The sequence below is a fragment of the Lithobates pipiens genome, unplaced genomic scaffold, assembly GCF_037356315.1.
Source record: "Lithobates pipiens isolate NorthernLeopardFrog02 unplaced genomic scaffold, aLitPip1_a1.2 Scaffold_25, whole genome shotgun sequence".
Classification (NCBI taxonomy): domain Eukaryota; kingdom Metazoa; phylum Chordata; class Amphibia; order Anura; family Ranidae; genus Lithobates; species Lithobates pipiens.
In genome coordinates this window covers 52,831,138-52,847,032 of record NW_027507787.1, presented here as the reverse complement: position 1 = coordinate 52,847,032, position 15,895 = coordinate 52,831,138, and the positions used below count along the sequence as shown (strand labels likewise).

Genomic DNA, 15,895 nt, shown 5'->3' with positions numbered 1-15,895 from the left:
AACATCCCTTGCCTATCAGCAATTTTCATTCCAGGGATAGAAAATTGGCAGACGCACTACTTGTTTCCTGGGAGACTGTTCCCTTCGCCCCGTCATCTTTCTGTCGATATGTCAAAGATGGGGTGTTCTGGACATGGATCTGTTTGCGTCCACAGTTAACAACAAGGTTGACAACTTTGTGTCAAGGACAAGGGATCCACTGGCATGCGGAACATACGCCTTGGTCTTTCCATGGGATCAGTTTTTAATGATCTATGCGTTCCCTCCTTTTCTTCTGCTTTTGCGCCTTCTTCGCAGGATCAAGCGGGAAGGGAAGGAGGTGGTTCTGGTGGCTCCAGCGTGGTCCAGGAGATCTTGGTTTGCCAAGATCATAAAGATGGCAGTAGGGGACCCTTGGACCTTACCACTGTGGCCAGACCACCTCACGCAAGGTCCGGTATTCTATCCTACCATACAAACGCTAAATTTAACAGTTTGGCTATTGAGTCCCACATTCTAAAAGATCATGGGTTGACAGCTTTAGTAGTTTTCTACCTTGGTTAATGCTAGGAAACCGGCCTCCGGGATCATATACTATAGAGTCTGGAAGGTGTATGTTTCTTGGTGTGAATCCATCAGTTGGCACCCCAGGAAATGTGTCATAGGTAGGATCCTTGAATTCCTACATATTGGTTTGGAGATGAAGCTGGCCCTGAGTACTATCAAAGGCCAGGTTTCGGCCTTATCTGTATTTTTTTCAACGCCTCTTGCTTCTCACTCTCTAGTTTGTAACTTTATTCAGGGAGCAACACAGCTTAATCCTCCAGTCGGGACACCCCTGAACCCTTGGGATTTGAATTTTTAGTCCTGTTGGCTTTACAAAAACAGCCTTTTGAGCCTATACGGGATATTCTCTTGGTCCTTTTTTTTTTTTTTTGGTTGCCATATCCTCTGCTAGAAGAGTATTGGAGTTGGCGTCTTTCTTGTAAAGCCTTATCTGATTATTCATAAGGATATGGTGGTATTGGGGCCTCATCCTAGATGCCTACCAAAGGTAGTGACAGGTTTTCATTTAAACCAGGATATTCTACCTTTTTTTTTTTTTCTCTCCAGACCCTCGGTCTGTGGAAGAGAGGTCACTACATTCTCTTGATGTAGTGAGAGCGGTCAAGGTCTATTTAAAGGTGACCGCTCAGATTCGCAAAACAGATGTTTTGTTTGTATTGCCAGACGGTCCTAAAAGAGGACAAGCAGCATCAAAATCTACTATTTACAAATGGATTCTATAAGTGATTGTTCAGGCTTATGGTTTAAAGAGGAAAATTCCTAATTTTCATGTTAAAGCGCACTCCACATGGGCTGTTAGTGCTTCTTGGGCGGTGCTTCACCAAGCCTCTATGGCTCAGATCTGCAAGGCCGCAACTTGGTCTTCAGTCCATACATTTACCAGATTCTATCAAATTGATGTAAAAGGTCATGAGGATATCACCTTTGGGCACAGTGTACTGCAGCCTGCAGTATAACTCCTCTTGTCTCTTAATGCCCTACTTTCTTTATCGCAAATCATAGGACACAGAGCCTTAAGTATTTACTTAGTGGGTTATAGCTACCTTCAGGTGTTGACACTGGCACACCCAATACAGGAAGTTGACTCCCCTATATAACCCCCTCCCCCTTCCAGGAGTGCCTCCAGTTTTTTTCGCCAGTGTCTAAAGGTGTTGGCACGAGTGAAGATTTGCTCTGCAGAACTCCAAGAGGGATCCATGCTGGATTTAAAATGTTCCATCTTTACAATCTAAGGTCAAACCCTTACAGACATGGTGCACTCCACTTTCATGCTACCCCTAAACAGAGTCAGCTGAAAGTCTGGTTTCTTCTTTGGGTTCTTTAAAACCTTCACAACCAGTGCATGCGTTCCTGTCCACACATTGCTAGAGAAGCTTAATTATACCGAATGGAATCCTCTGGATAAGCATTTTCTACCTCCAAAGAGTTTTCTCAGTTCTCTATCCCATGGGGAAAAAAAATCGCCAAAAAGTTCAGTGCACAAATGCTAAAGGATCCAACAGATAAAAAGTTGGAATTCCTAAAAAAAAAAAAAAATGATTTCCTTAGAAGGTATTGTGGCTCCGCCTGCAATTGCAGCCATAGGCATCTGGCACTCCTTAAAGGACCAGTTCACATATGCTCTTAACGCGCTCCCTGTGCAACAGGCCCATGAGATGGCCAAATTACCAAAAGCATTGTTTAACCATAGATGCTATTCACCAGGCGTCTTGCCTGGCCCTTGTGTTAAGTGCACGTGTGTAGGACCCTTTGGTTAAAGGGTTGTTCTGCAACTTCTGTCTAATTTCCCATTTCATGGGGTGAGACTGTTTGGCCATGATTTGGATAAATACATCCAGACAATTTCCAGTGGAAAGAGTACTCTTTTGCCAGTCAAAAGAAAGTATAAAGGTCCTTCATTTAAACTAAAATAAAAAGTAACAGTACAGCGCAGATAAAAATTAACAAAAATAAATATAAATGTAGCACGTATAGAAAAGTCTATAAATGAAATATAAGATAGGATAAATAGATTTTCAAGAAGAATCCGCATGTGCAGTGTGTCTTCAATCAGCAAAAACAGGTGATGATGTGATCCCTTCCACCAAAGAGCAAGATGGACTCTCTCACCTCAAATACTGGACCCCTGATAAATCAGACAGGTCAAAAACGCATATTCCCATCAAGGGTTAATCACAGCAATCGGCAAACAAAACAGGAGTGCTCCGGAGGTGGGTCCTTTTCATGTCCCAAATATTTTGCCGCGTTTGCATGCCGCGTTTAGACGCGTTTAGACGCGTTTAGACGCGTTTGCGTTTAAACGCGTTTATAAAGATAACATCATGTAGACCCTCCCCAAGCTCTCAAAGCATTTTTTTTAACTATTTCTGCTATTTTGATCAGAGTGAGCAGCAGCAGCATAGAGAGCAGTTGTACACTTGCATTTGCCGTGTCACTTGCCACGGCACCTGCCACAAGTTGGGGATTGTCCACTTGCCACATCACCTGCCACAAATTGTGGATTGTCCACTTGCCACGTCACTTGCCACATCACCTGCCACGTCACTTGCCACGAGATGTGGATTGTCCACTTTCCACATCATCTGCCATGCCACCTGCCACAAGCTGTGGATTGTCCACTTGCCACGTCACCAGCCACATCACCTGCCACAAGTTGTGGATTGTCCACTTGCCACGTGACTTGCCACATCACCTGCCACGTCACTTGCCACATCACCTGCCACAAGTTGTGGATTGTCTACTTGCCGCGTCACTTGCCACATCACCTGCCATGTCACCTGCCACGTCACCTGCCACAAGTTCTGGATTGTCCACTTGCCACGTCACTTGCCACAAGCTGTGGATTGTCCACTTGCCACATCACTTGCCACGTCACCTGCCACGTCACTTGCCACGTCACCTGCCACAAGTTTTGGATTGTCCACTTGCCACGTCACTTGCCACGTCACTTGCCACGTCACTTGCCACGTCACTTGCCACGTCAGCTGCCACGTCACTTGCCACGTCAGCTGCCACGTCACTTGCCACGAGATGTGGATTGTCCACTTTCCACGTCATCTGCCATGCCACCTGCCACAAGCTGTGGATTGTCCACTTGCCACGTCACCAGCCACATCACCTGCCACAAGTTGTGGATTGTCCACTTGCCACGTGACTTGCCACATCACCTGCCACGTCACTTGCCACATCACCTGCCACAAGTTGTGGATTGTCCACTTGCCACGTCCCTTGCCACGTCCCCTGCCACGTCACCTGCCACAAGTGGATTGTCCACTTGCCACATCACTTGCCACATCACCTGCCACAAGTTGTGGATTGTCCACTTGCCACATCACCTGACACAAGTTGTGGATTGTCCACTCGCCACGTCACTTGCCACATCCCCTGCCACAAGTGGATTGTCCACTTGCCACATCACTTGCCCCATCACCTGCCACAAGTTGTGGATTGTCCACTTGCCACGTCACCTGACACAAGTTGTGGATTGTCCACTCGCCACGTCACTTGCCACATCACCTGCCACAAGTGGATTGTCCACTTGCCACGTCACTTGCCACGTCCCCTGCCACAAGTGGATTGTCCACTTGCCACGGCACTTGCCACGTCACCTGCCACAAGTTATGGATTGTCCACTTGCCACGTCACATGCCAGTCACCTGCCACAAGTTGTTGATTTTCCACTTGCCACGTCACCTGCCAAGTCACTTGCCGCGTCACCTGCCAGGTCACTTGCCACGTCACCTGCCACAAGTTGTGGATTGTCCACTTTCCACATCACTTGCCACTTCACCTGCCACGTCACTTGCCACAAGTTGTGGATTGTCCACTTGCCACATCACTTGCCACCTGCCATGTCACTTGCCACAAGTTGTGGATTGTCCACTTGCCACGTCACTTGCCACAAGTTGTGGATTGTCCACTTGCAATTGCAATTGTTTAAAATATTTTTCTAATGGTTTTTCATCATTTGCAATCATTTTTGAGATTTTTAATGTAAAAAAAAAGGTCACCATTAAAAACGCATATAAACGCAAACGCGGCTAAACGCGGGTGCCGCGTTTAGCCGCGTTTTGCCGCGTTTTGCGTCTGAAACGCAGAAATTTTTGTTTCTGAACGCATTTTTTTGCTTCTGGAAAAACGAGATTAAACGCAACTGCATATAAACGGAAAAAAACGAGACTGTGTGCATGGACACATAGGATAACATTGAATGAGTTCAGGTGCAGTTGAAAAAACTGTCCAACTGCATCTGAACGCGCGTTTAACTGCGTCTCGTGTGCATGAGGCCTTAGAATTAAATTTGTTTAATCTTTTTAGGTTCATTTTCTACCAGTGCAATATATAAACAGTGGCTGGTAGACAGGGATTTTAAACACACTCCTGGCTGCTATATTGTATGTTTTGTAGAACAGGCAATGCTTTTTCAGATGAAAGCGATTTAACCACTTGCTTACTGGGCACTTAAACCCCCCTCAGTCCCAGACCAATTTTCAGCTTTCAGCGCTGATGCACTTTGACAATTGCGCGGGCATACAACACTGTACCCAAATGAAATTTTTATCATTTTTTTCCCACAAATAGAGCTTTCTTTTGGTGGTATTTAGTTACAGCTCGGAGTTTTATTTTTTGCTAAACAAACAAAAAAAGATGCAAAAAAAAAAAAAAAAAAATCATGTTTTAATAGTTTGTTATAAAATTTTGCAAACGGGTCATTTTTCTCCTTCATTGAAGTGCGCTGATAAGGCGGCACTGATAGGCTGCATTGGTGGGCACTGATGGGCTGCATTGGTGGGCACTGATAGGCTGCACTGGTGGGCACTGATAGGCATAGTTAAGGCGGCACTAATAGGCACAGATAAGGCGGCACCGATGGGCACAGATAAGGCGGCACTGATGGGCACGGATGGGTGGCACGGATAAGTGGCACGGATAAGTGGCACGGATAAGTGGCACGGATAAGTGGCACGGATGGGTGGCACGGATGGGCACTGATAGGTACCACAGATAGATGGGACTGATGGGCACTGATAGGTGGCACTGATAGGTGGCTCTGATAGGTGGCACTGCTGGGCACTGATGGGCGGCACTGCTGGGCACTGATGGGCGGCACTGCTGGGCACTGATGGGCGGCACTGGGGTGCAGCACCTTTGAGGCAGATTGGGTGGCACTGTGGGTGGCACTGTGGGGTGGCACTGTGGGGTGGCACTGTGGGGTGGCACTGTGGGTGGCACTGTGGGTGGCACTGTGGGCACAGACGGGGGGCACTTACTTTTACTTTTAGTTATTCTTCAGGATGGCACTGCGGGAGGCAGGTGGGCACTGGCAGGTGGCATGTGGTGCCTTGCATTGCTGGCCGTGATCGGGACTGATGTCCCGATCACGGCCGCCGGTGATCGGCTTTTTTTTTTTCTCCTCGCGCTGTCAGCGCGAGGAGGAATAATAGCCGATTACCGGCTCCGTTCTATCACATGATCAGCTGTCATTGGCTGACAGCTGATCACGTAATAAGGGGTCAGGATCGACCCCTTACACGGATCGGTGATCAGGCGAGTCTCACGGACTCGCCGATCACAGAGCGCGCCGCGCTCGCCCCTCAGGGGACGCGCAGGCCGCTCGTAACCGGGATGACGTCAATAGACGTAGTCCCGGAAATCTAGGTCCGCGCTAATGCCGTCATTCGGCAATAGCGCGGTACCCAAGTGGTTAAACAGCTGGGTGAACTTTTTCTGATTTTGCCTCCTTGATCCAAATGAATGATACAAAGTATAGAAGACTGTAAATTATCGTAATGGCTAGGTAACTAGTATTTTCAGAAGGTCAGCAATGAAAGTATCCACAACCACCTAGCACTGAGGGGAACCAGAGTGATTACCCCAAAAACAAGAGTTGCACAAGGAGAACCAACCACGGCATTGGAATTCTAGAAAAATTGTCTTTATTGAAAAATATAAAAATCTCAAATAATGGCAGACCAAAATGGCCAACACATCCAAGCACCAACAATTAAAATGATTAAAAGAAGTGGACAACGTTGTCACGCACACTCTAATACAGGTGGTATATTACTGGCCAGATCACCAGGTGAAAACAGAGTGGAGAAAAAGCCAAACAAAAAATCAAATACAGCCACCACATCTAATCATTCTGATGATCTGCAATGTATTCCATTTTTGGTTTTGGATTTAATACAGCTTTAAATACAAAACTATGTGTTTAGGGAACACCATTGCCATCAGATCTTGAAAAGGTAGTCCCTTGGGAAAATTGCCAGTTATTTGTGTTTCCTCTGTCTGGAGGTTACATGCTGCCTACGGCATGGTCTTTTTAAGCTAGCGGAGCCCCAGTTCACAATTGCTGCCTAGGAGTGAGGGAGTACATTTGGGGAGGTGTGGTTTCCCTCAGCCTTTTTTTGTTCTGGCCACCGGACAACGCCAAGGTACTGGCAAGAGAAGACCCGCTCCTGCCTCTTTGGAGCCTGGTGAGAGACATGGGTAGTGGTGCAGCATCGAATTGTTTGACCGGGGGCTCTGGGTGCATTGTTGTGGAGGAGGAGCATTCTTTCCCTTGGCCAAAGCTGACGCTGCCTGACCAAAAGATGCCAGGCGCCATTTTAGGTAGAGGTCATCGCAGAGCAACAGTGATTCTGCTTTTCGGTCTCCTTAGGTGCAGGGCAAAAGGATGGGCTTGTTGAGCATCAGAAGGACTGGAGCACACGAGGGCCAAAACTGAGCCTTCATCCCACATAAAGATTCTGGGAGAAACCGGCACCAGCGGGGCACAAGTAGGCAACCGGGACCTGCCTTATTTGCTGTGTATATTTGGTGGTTGGTTATCTGGAAAACCTAGGTGGTTGGTCCCTAGCAGACCAAAGCACCTGTAGACTAGACTGGCTGCTGGAGTACACAGGGTGATGGTGATGGGGCTGAGTAGTTATTCCTTGATCTGAGCTTCCTACTCTTTTTGACTTTTTCATGCTAAGGACACAACAAAGGAAAGAAAACCTTCCCCTTAAAGTGCTCTGGGTGTGGCTCCAAGCCATCTTCTATCAGTCTAAACCACTGTGCTGCCTTAGTATTTCAACCTTCCTTAAAGAGGAATCAATTTAGTTTATTCTAAATTCCTCTACTCAGTAATGGATGTGATGACTTGTTTCAGGCAATTCCTTAACCTTATTTCTGAAGTGCAGGCCTCTTATAAACCAGTCAGCCAGATTGTGCCAGTGCCTTCTTCCCCAGTTTGGTTGCTTAGGATTCCACAGAATGAACAACAGAGGGGGTAAAGATGTTGGCCCAAGAGATGGTGACCAAAACAATCTGGAGGTTGGGATAAACGGCTCAATCTCCGTATTTGCAGATGATACAAAGTTGAGCAGGGAAATAACTTCTACATAGGATGTAGAAACCTTACAAAAAGGCCTAAACAAATTAATGGGGTAGGCAACAACATGGCAAATTAAGTTTAATGTTGAAAAATGTAAAGTAATGCATCTAGGTGCTAAAAATGTGACTGCAATTTACTCGCTGGGGGGAGAACCTCTGGGGGAATCTAGGTTGGAAAAGGACCTGAGGGTCCTAGTAGATGACAGACTCAGCAATGCCAAGCTGCTGCAAGCAGAGCCAGCAGAATATTGGGTTGCATTAAAAAAGGATTTACTCCAGAGATAAAACAATAATTCTCCCACTTTACAAGACACTAGTCCAGCCGCACCTGGAGTATGCCGTCAATTTCTGGGCACCAGTCCTCAGGAGGGATGTGCTGGAACTGTAGAGAGTCCAGAGAAGGGCAACAAAACCAATTTAAGGGACCGGAGGATCTCTGCTATGGGGAAAGACTACAAACACTGAACTTATTCTTTCTGGAGAGGAGACACTTGAGAAGGGATATTATATTGATGTATAAATACCGTACTGGTGACCCTAGCATAGGGAAAAAAACTTTTCAGTGAAAGGGAATTTAAAAAAAAAACACATGGCCATTCACTAAAATTAGAAGAGAAGCGGTTTAACCTTAAACTGCATAGAGGGTTCTTTACTGTCAGAGCAGTAAGGATGTGAAATTCTCTTCCACAAACAGTGGTATCAGCGAGGTGCATCAATAATTAAAAAAAAAAAAAAAAAACTGTTAGATGGGTACCTTAATGACCACAACATACAGGGATATATGATGTACTATTAGCATAAAAGCACAAACAGGTTAGACTGGATGGACTTGTCTTATTTCAACCTCACCAACTATGTAAGATGCTTCGGCTTCTGATTCTGAGCTAGATGACGTGCGTGATTCTTGTAAAGGGTTCAAGTTCTATTTAGAGGAAGTTGATGGCCTTTTGAGTGCCATTTTATAGGCAATTGGGCACTAGGCATTTAGGAAGAAGGAGGTGAACTTTCTAGACACAACCAACTATGCCCGGGATACCAGAAAATAAAAAATCTTCCCTGTTCACCATGTAATGTCTGATATCCTAAAGGAATGGTCAGAACCTGAGAAAAGGCCCCTTTCCAACAACTGGAAGAGGTTTCCTTTTGATGATGATCCAGGGACAGTATGGAAAAAGTTCCCCAATTTAGATGCTCCCCTATTAAAAATATCCATATGGTCTCAGCTTGCCTTTGAGCCATCTTGGAGATTGTAATTCTACATGTATCGACACACCATGTGGTAAGGTGGATACAACATTGCAAGTAGAAGCGTGCCATGTCCTAAATTCAAACTTTAAACCTAGATAGAAAAAAGAAATTGGGCTATGGACTTTTTTAGGCACAGTAAAACTATTTGTTTAGTTTAAAATATACATTTTTATTTACAAAAAAGTTCTAAAACGCACAATAATTACAGAAGAAAATTATTTCATAATTGATCAGACAAATCGTCCCTATTATGTTACTGCTGTTCTAAAACAATACTAGAATGGTGGAAACCACCAGCAGACACTCTAAACAGTGAAGTAGTAAGTAATCCAAAATGGCGGAACATCAAAAGGGATTAAGATATGTTGTTATGCTCGACATGTTTTGTGTGTCCGCACGCTTCTTCCAGAGCTTATTCTGACCAGCTAAGATAAGAAATAAATACAGTATAAAAGACTGCAGAAACGAATATAAACATATAATTTACATTTAATATGAAGATAAGACCAAAAGATAATCAAGCGCAGTCTGGCTCAAAAGTCCGCAACACCAGTGCAAAAAGAAGCAGTGAGAATGAGACACCATGGGGGCATGTGTAATAACATATATTTAGTAGTTAAGGGACCAGGAAATTGTACAGATAAATGAAAACTTACTAGGAAAAGAAAAAAGGTGTAACTAGACTGAATCCACAAGGATAAAATGAAAAAAGAAGAAAATCCCTGTATGTATGGGCACCAAAGTATTGATAACATTTCTTATACAGCCAGGGCCAGCCATAAATAGATCCGCAATTCAATTAATACAAGCCAAACAAATATTCTAAAAAGATAAAGAATAAATATTTGAGTATAGTAAATATTCAAAAAAGAACACAGCAGGGGAATATTATATATATATATATATATATATATATATAATATATATATATATATAATATATATATATAATGTCAGTGACTGCGTCATCAGGCCAGTCTGAGGGGGTGGGAGTGACTCATGTAAGGGGGGGGGGGGGTTGAATACAATGATATCAGTATTCTCCCCCTTCCCTTAGTGTATTCACTCTATAGAAGGTGGTCTCTGAGCCACCCCCCTGCATCAGCGTTCCCTGCAGTTCCCTTTACATCAGGGTTTGTAGAGTTCCCCATTGCACTGTAAGACTAAAAGGGATGGAGGCCAGAGACATGTCCAGGGTGTACAGAGAATACATGGGTTATCTAAGGAGGAGATTGAGGCCCAGAGATATGTCCAGAGTACACATAGGTTAGATTAGAAGGGATGGAGGCCAGGGATATGTCTGGGGTACACAGAGGTTAGATTAGAAGATCCATCCCTTCTAATCTAACCTATGTATCCTCTGTGTACCCTGGACATGTCCCTGGCCTCCATCCTTTTTAATCCAACTTAAGTATCCTCTGTGTACCCCAGTGTTAATTTTGACAGCAAATTTCGATTTAGTTCTAGTCTTAGTTTAGTTTTGGTACCATTTTAGGCTTCTTGTTTTATTTTTAGTCGTATTTAATCTCCAGGACATTTTATTTGACTAAAACTAATTTTAGTCATCTAAAATCTAATCAGTGTAGTTAAATTGTAATGCATTATTTAAGCATTTCTCTACAAATTTCTAAACTCATTATATACTGCTGAAGTGAAAAATTGAATAAGTTATTATTTATGTTATTGAGATATGAACATGCACTATAGACCAGTGTCAAATTTCAATTTAGTTTTAGTCTTGACACCTGCGCAACACTGTAATAGTGAGAGCAGTACGCAGAGAACTGTCGGGTCAGGCAACAACACAACACTAATCGGGGGGACAGCATGAAAACAGCATGAAATGCATACCTCCCCACCCGAACAGATACAGTGTCATATGGGCCAATAAAGCTCATGACGCTGGGTGGCCACACAGCATCTCACACTGCCTGTAAGCACCGGCAGACACAGGCTAGCCAGAACTGCGCCAAATCATCCTGGTAAATGGGTAAACATACAACAACAACAAAAAAAGGGGAGAGCCAAGGCAATTTGTAGATCGTAGACAGCTATCAAATAATATACCAGACAAGACCTTCTGATGTTTCATAGAAAAGGCTTGTATGATTGAGCCTCATTGATGCCAGGGGAATGAGTGGCACTCAATCGCTCAATCCATAGTCTCTCTTCTGAGAATCTGTTTATTCCATTTGCCCACACAGGGGTCAGAGGGGACCACCGCAAGGGCAATAAAGGATACCACTGAGGTATCAAATTTGTGATATAAATCTAAATGTCTACTCACAGATGTAATCATTTTCCCACCTGAAGTAGTACACATGGTCTTTTATACGGGCACTAAACTGTCTGATAGTTTTGCCCGCATAGAAGGCCGAACATTTACACATTAGATAGACAACACCCCGTGTTTCACAATCTGCATAGAAATTGGGGATAAAACGTTCTCCATTCGAATTGCTCACCTACCTGGACCCATGGGCAAAATGCACATCTGCCACATCTATGAATCCCCTATGGAGAGCGGGTCCCAGGTGTGGCTGAAAAATTACTGGATGAAAGTTTATCCCGTAGGGAACTTGATCTATGAAAGGTGATATTAGTGTTCACATATTTCATCAAGATGGGATCTCCGCAAACAATAGGCCAATGGGACACCAAAATGTTGCGTAATTCAATATGATGGTTAGAAAATCTGGTCACAAACAGTGGAATTTTGTTTAATAGGTTTCTTGCTTGTAAAGTAGAGAATGCCGTGATTGTCGTGAGGCCTTGTTATAGGCCCTACTTGTAATGGACTTGCTGTAGCCTCTCTTTTGTGGCAATCACATAAAAGCCTGGGTCTTAAATTCCTCTGTATGAGTACATTTACGCCGCAGTCTTACATACTGTGTGTATGGTATACTACGTATCAAGCCCTCAGGGTGTGCACTGGCCACGTGTAAAAGTGTATTACCTGCTGTTTCCTTATAAAACCGAGTGGAAGCTAGACAGCCCGCTTGGTATTTGAAAATTGTAAGGTCTAGAAGCGTAATCTGAGATGTATGACTAGATACTGCGAATTTAAGATTGAATGAATTCGGATTAAGAGTTTCTATAAAATAATTCAATCTGTCCAGGGTGTCGGTCCAAATAATGAATACGTCATTGATGTATCACAGCCAGCATAACGCATGGCTGGTATACATTGATAAGGCATCACTGGAAAAGATGTACAGTCCCCCCCCCCAGTTACAGGTTAGCGTAGGCTGGTGCACAACATGTGCCCATAGCCACTCCCTGTACCTAGAGGTAGTAGGGCTCTTGAAATACAAATACATTTTGGGTTAATATAAATCTGAGAAGTTCCAAAACGAACTTGCAAAATTCCCAGCGATAATGATCCTGTTCTCTCAAAAAGGTGCGTGCAGTCCCGATCCTATGTGCCATAGCAATGTAGGAATTGTTGGTCCATAAGTATGATATTTCCCCCCTTGTTAGCCGTCTTTAAAACAAGGTCCATGTGATTACGTAAACGTCGGATTGTTTGTAGTTGTGAAGGGGTTAGGTTTAGGGTTGAATGTTTTGCTTTTAATGTCCTCAATCGTAGTCTTTAGAAAAGCCCAAATGTTAGGATTGGACATCAGATCAGGAAACCGTTGCGATTTTGGTTGAAATTTTCGAGAGGGAGGTGCAATGTAACTGACAGGTGGTGCACTATGGTGGGTTGCACCATCTGTCGGATCACTCTCTTCTAGTAATAATATTAAATCCCGAAGGGCCTGGAAATCATCGTATTTATTTATTTTACAGATTTTTTTCTTTGTTTAAAATCTTAGAGATTGTATCGATAAGAGAGGTGACATTCTCCTGAAAAGAGCCTGGGATGCTAGCATAGCTAACCTAAAGCCAGCTGTACCCACCGCCTGTGTAAAAGAAATTTAGAATCTTGGTTGTCGCAGCTGCAATAGAACCTACGTGCGGATACCCCTCCAGAAGGAAAAAAAAAGAAGCAATCTTTTAGAAAAAAAAATTTGGACCCAAAGGGTGCAGCTCCAAGAGGATAAGGAGATGAAGCCAAAGAAAACGCTGGATGGGCCACAAGGGGTAGACCAAAAGGAATGTTCTGTTAAACCCCCCTATAGGGTCAGACTCCCAAGTCACAATGACATTGGGTACCCAGTTGAAGGAAGAACTTCCTTCCCCATTGGGAGAAGATAACCTCCAGCAAATTTGTTCTAGGAGTTGTATCAAGAGAATATGCCCTAGAGTTTAATGACATGCCACCACCAAGTTGCCCTGGGATTCCGAAAAAGGCCTTACCACTCCTCTTGGAAGAATTGGTAAGCCAAAAGTTTCTAGTTCCCATACCAGAGTGGGAAAAGGAAATCTGTTTGTATTCTCACATGTTCATAGTGGGAAGACCTTCATGAAAGTATCAGTTAATCCAGAATCTCAAGTCCCTAAATGTAACCATCAAGTACAAAAGGTTCGGCATGAAGTCCATGTACTCGGGAACATATTCCATTTTGAATTTCTGCCTGCTGGTGTGCATTGTGGTGGCCTCTGCTGTGACCTTTCATATGAGGGTGATGGCTGTTCTTTTGATCCCTGGTGATATGATGGATGTTACTCTGTTTTTTTGTTTTCGACTGTATGAGTTGCTTGTTGATTTTGTGAGTTTATTCTAACAATTTGATGTGTCCTATGTGACACGATATGAAATTTTGCATGCATTTAATTATTATATACTTGTTTCTAGAGTAATGCTGTTTCACGTATCTTGCACCCCAGAAGAATGAAAATTATTTCAGAAATCTGTCAGTATTTCTGTTTGGTCCACAAGAGACTACCATTTCTTCAACAGATACTGTGGAATACCACCCCACTCTGATTCAAGTTATTCTGATGTTAAACTGTCATTACAGCCGCAATTCTTTTCATCTTGAATGGATGGTTTCAATAAAGTTTACCAATTTTTTATTTATTTTATAGGTAAAAAAAACTTTTATTAGATATTTTGTTTACTATGGCCTATAAAGTCCCCTTGGGGTTAATTTTGTATCTGTATATTCAGACTGATATATGCCTTCCCTCCGATGAAGATTCTCCCTCGACCGCTGTGTAAGATAGGAAGATAACCAGGACCCTTTCTACCTCTAACACTGAATTGGCCCTGAATGATTTAGTAAACCAACATACTCGCGCTCCTGGAGGACGAGTCTTGGCCTCTTCCAAACAGCTCAGACTAACTGGCACAAGGGCCCCCCATTACAACTTGCTTTAACAGCATGACTGTTAAAACCCAGGTCCTGAAGGATAAGGGGTATCTTTAACCTGGTTGTCCCTACCTGATTCAGAGCCAGAAAATAAACCACATGCAACATCGCCTTAAAAACTCAACCTGGTGCTCTCTGTACTTCAGAAACCCCTTTTTGAGTTAATTGGAGACCCCACATGTAAGGTTACCTTTTTGATGGCCATGCTGTCTGTTAGGTGTGTTTCTAAGCTGGTATCCCTTTGTTGCAAGTCTTTTTTTTTTTGTATTGCACAGGGATAAGGTGGACCTTCATTCTACCCAAGGTGAACTCCCTCTTACACCACCATGAGGTTATTGTTCCCTTCAATCTGTCATATTTTAAACACATTATGTTGATTTCCCTCCGCTGCTTGGATGTTGTGATGGATGACAAGTGTATATCTGGCAGCCACGGGTTCTGTTCACTAAACTGTGTTACTTTTTGTCCTACCTAAAGGCATGTTGCTGCAGGTGAATCAGACAACTTATTTCCAGGGCTTATGCCCCTAAAGAAATGGTTCCTCTTTCCTATCAGAGCTCATTCCATTTCCAGCATCAAACATCTGTATCTCAGGTTTATAGGGCTGCCATCTGGTCCTCTGTTCACATGCTCTATGGCACAGGCATCAAACTGCCAGCCCTCCAGCTACTGTGGAACTAAAAGTTCCATGAGTCATTGCACGGATGACAGTTGATGACAAGCATTATTCCCACAGGCAGAGTCATAATGGGACTTGCAGTTTCACAGCCAGTTTGACACCCTTGCTCTATGGGTTTTACCAAGTGAATGTCCAGGCCTCGGCTGATTGGAGCTTCAGCTGCAAGATGCAATAAGCTGTCATTTCATTGTTTTCGGGTTCTTCAACCCTTCTTTTTTGCAGGAATGTTGGCAATTGTGTTTGCTATCTTGTTGGCCACCCTTCAGTTTGTTGCTTTGGGTTGTCCCTTAGTCTGTACTGTACAATTAAGATGATGTGAATTTTACTAGTCTGTAAATTCCTTATTTTCCATTACAGTACAGGACACAGGGACTTCCCTTTGTCATTTGTGGTCACACAAAGCTCTTGGGGTTATAATGAGCTTGCACAAGGAGCGGCCCTAGGCTAGTTTTTATTTTTTGACAGTGTCCAATCTTCTGAAGATTTCCTGCATGTAACCAATACAAGCCCTGTGCTCCGTACTTTACTCCAAGATAAGAAATATACTGGTGAGTCAATATTACATGTTTTATTTCTTTATGGCCGGTGAGGCCTGCAAATGAATGTAGAGGGTGGTGCTAGGATCTATTTTGGAAATGAATTGCAAATTACCGTTGCCAGGTTTGGCCGCGGTAATAATGAAGGTGCAGACTAGGCGATAAGGGGATGGACCAGCAAGGTCAAAGGTGGGTGTGTTTTTGTATTTTAGATCAGAGTTGGTGGCCAAACCTTGCTGATAATATCGT

At 43.7% G+C, this 15,895-nt stretch overlaps 1 protein-coding gene across 6 annotated transcripts in view; it reads left to right on the top strand.

Moving 5' to 3' along the window:
• SEC31B (SEC31 homolog B, COPII component) overlaps nucleotides 1–15,895 on the top strand; it is a 360,793-nt gene that overhangs the window by 66,815 nt on the left and 278,083 nt on the right. The window lies entirely within an intron of this gene.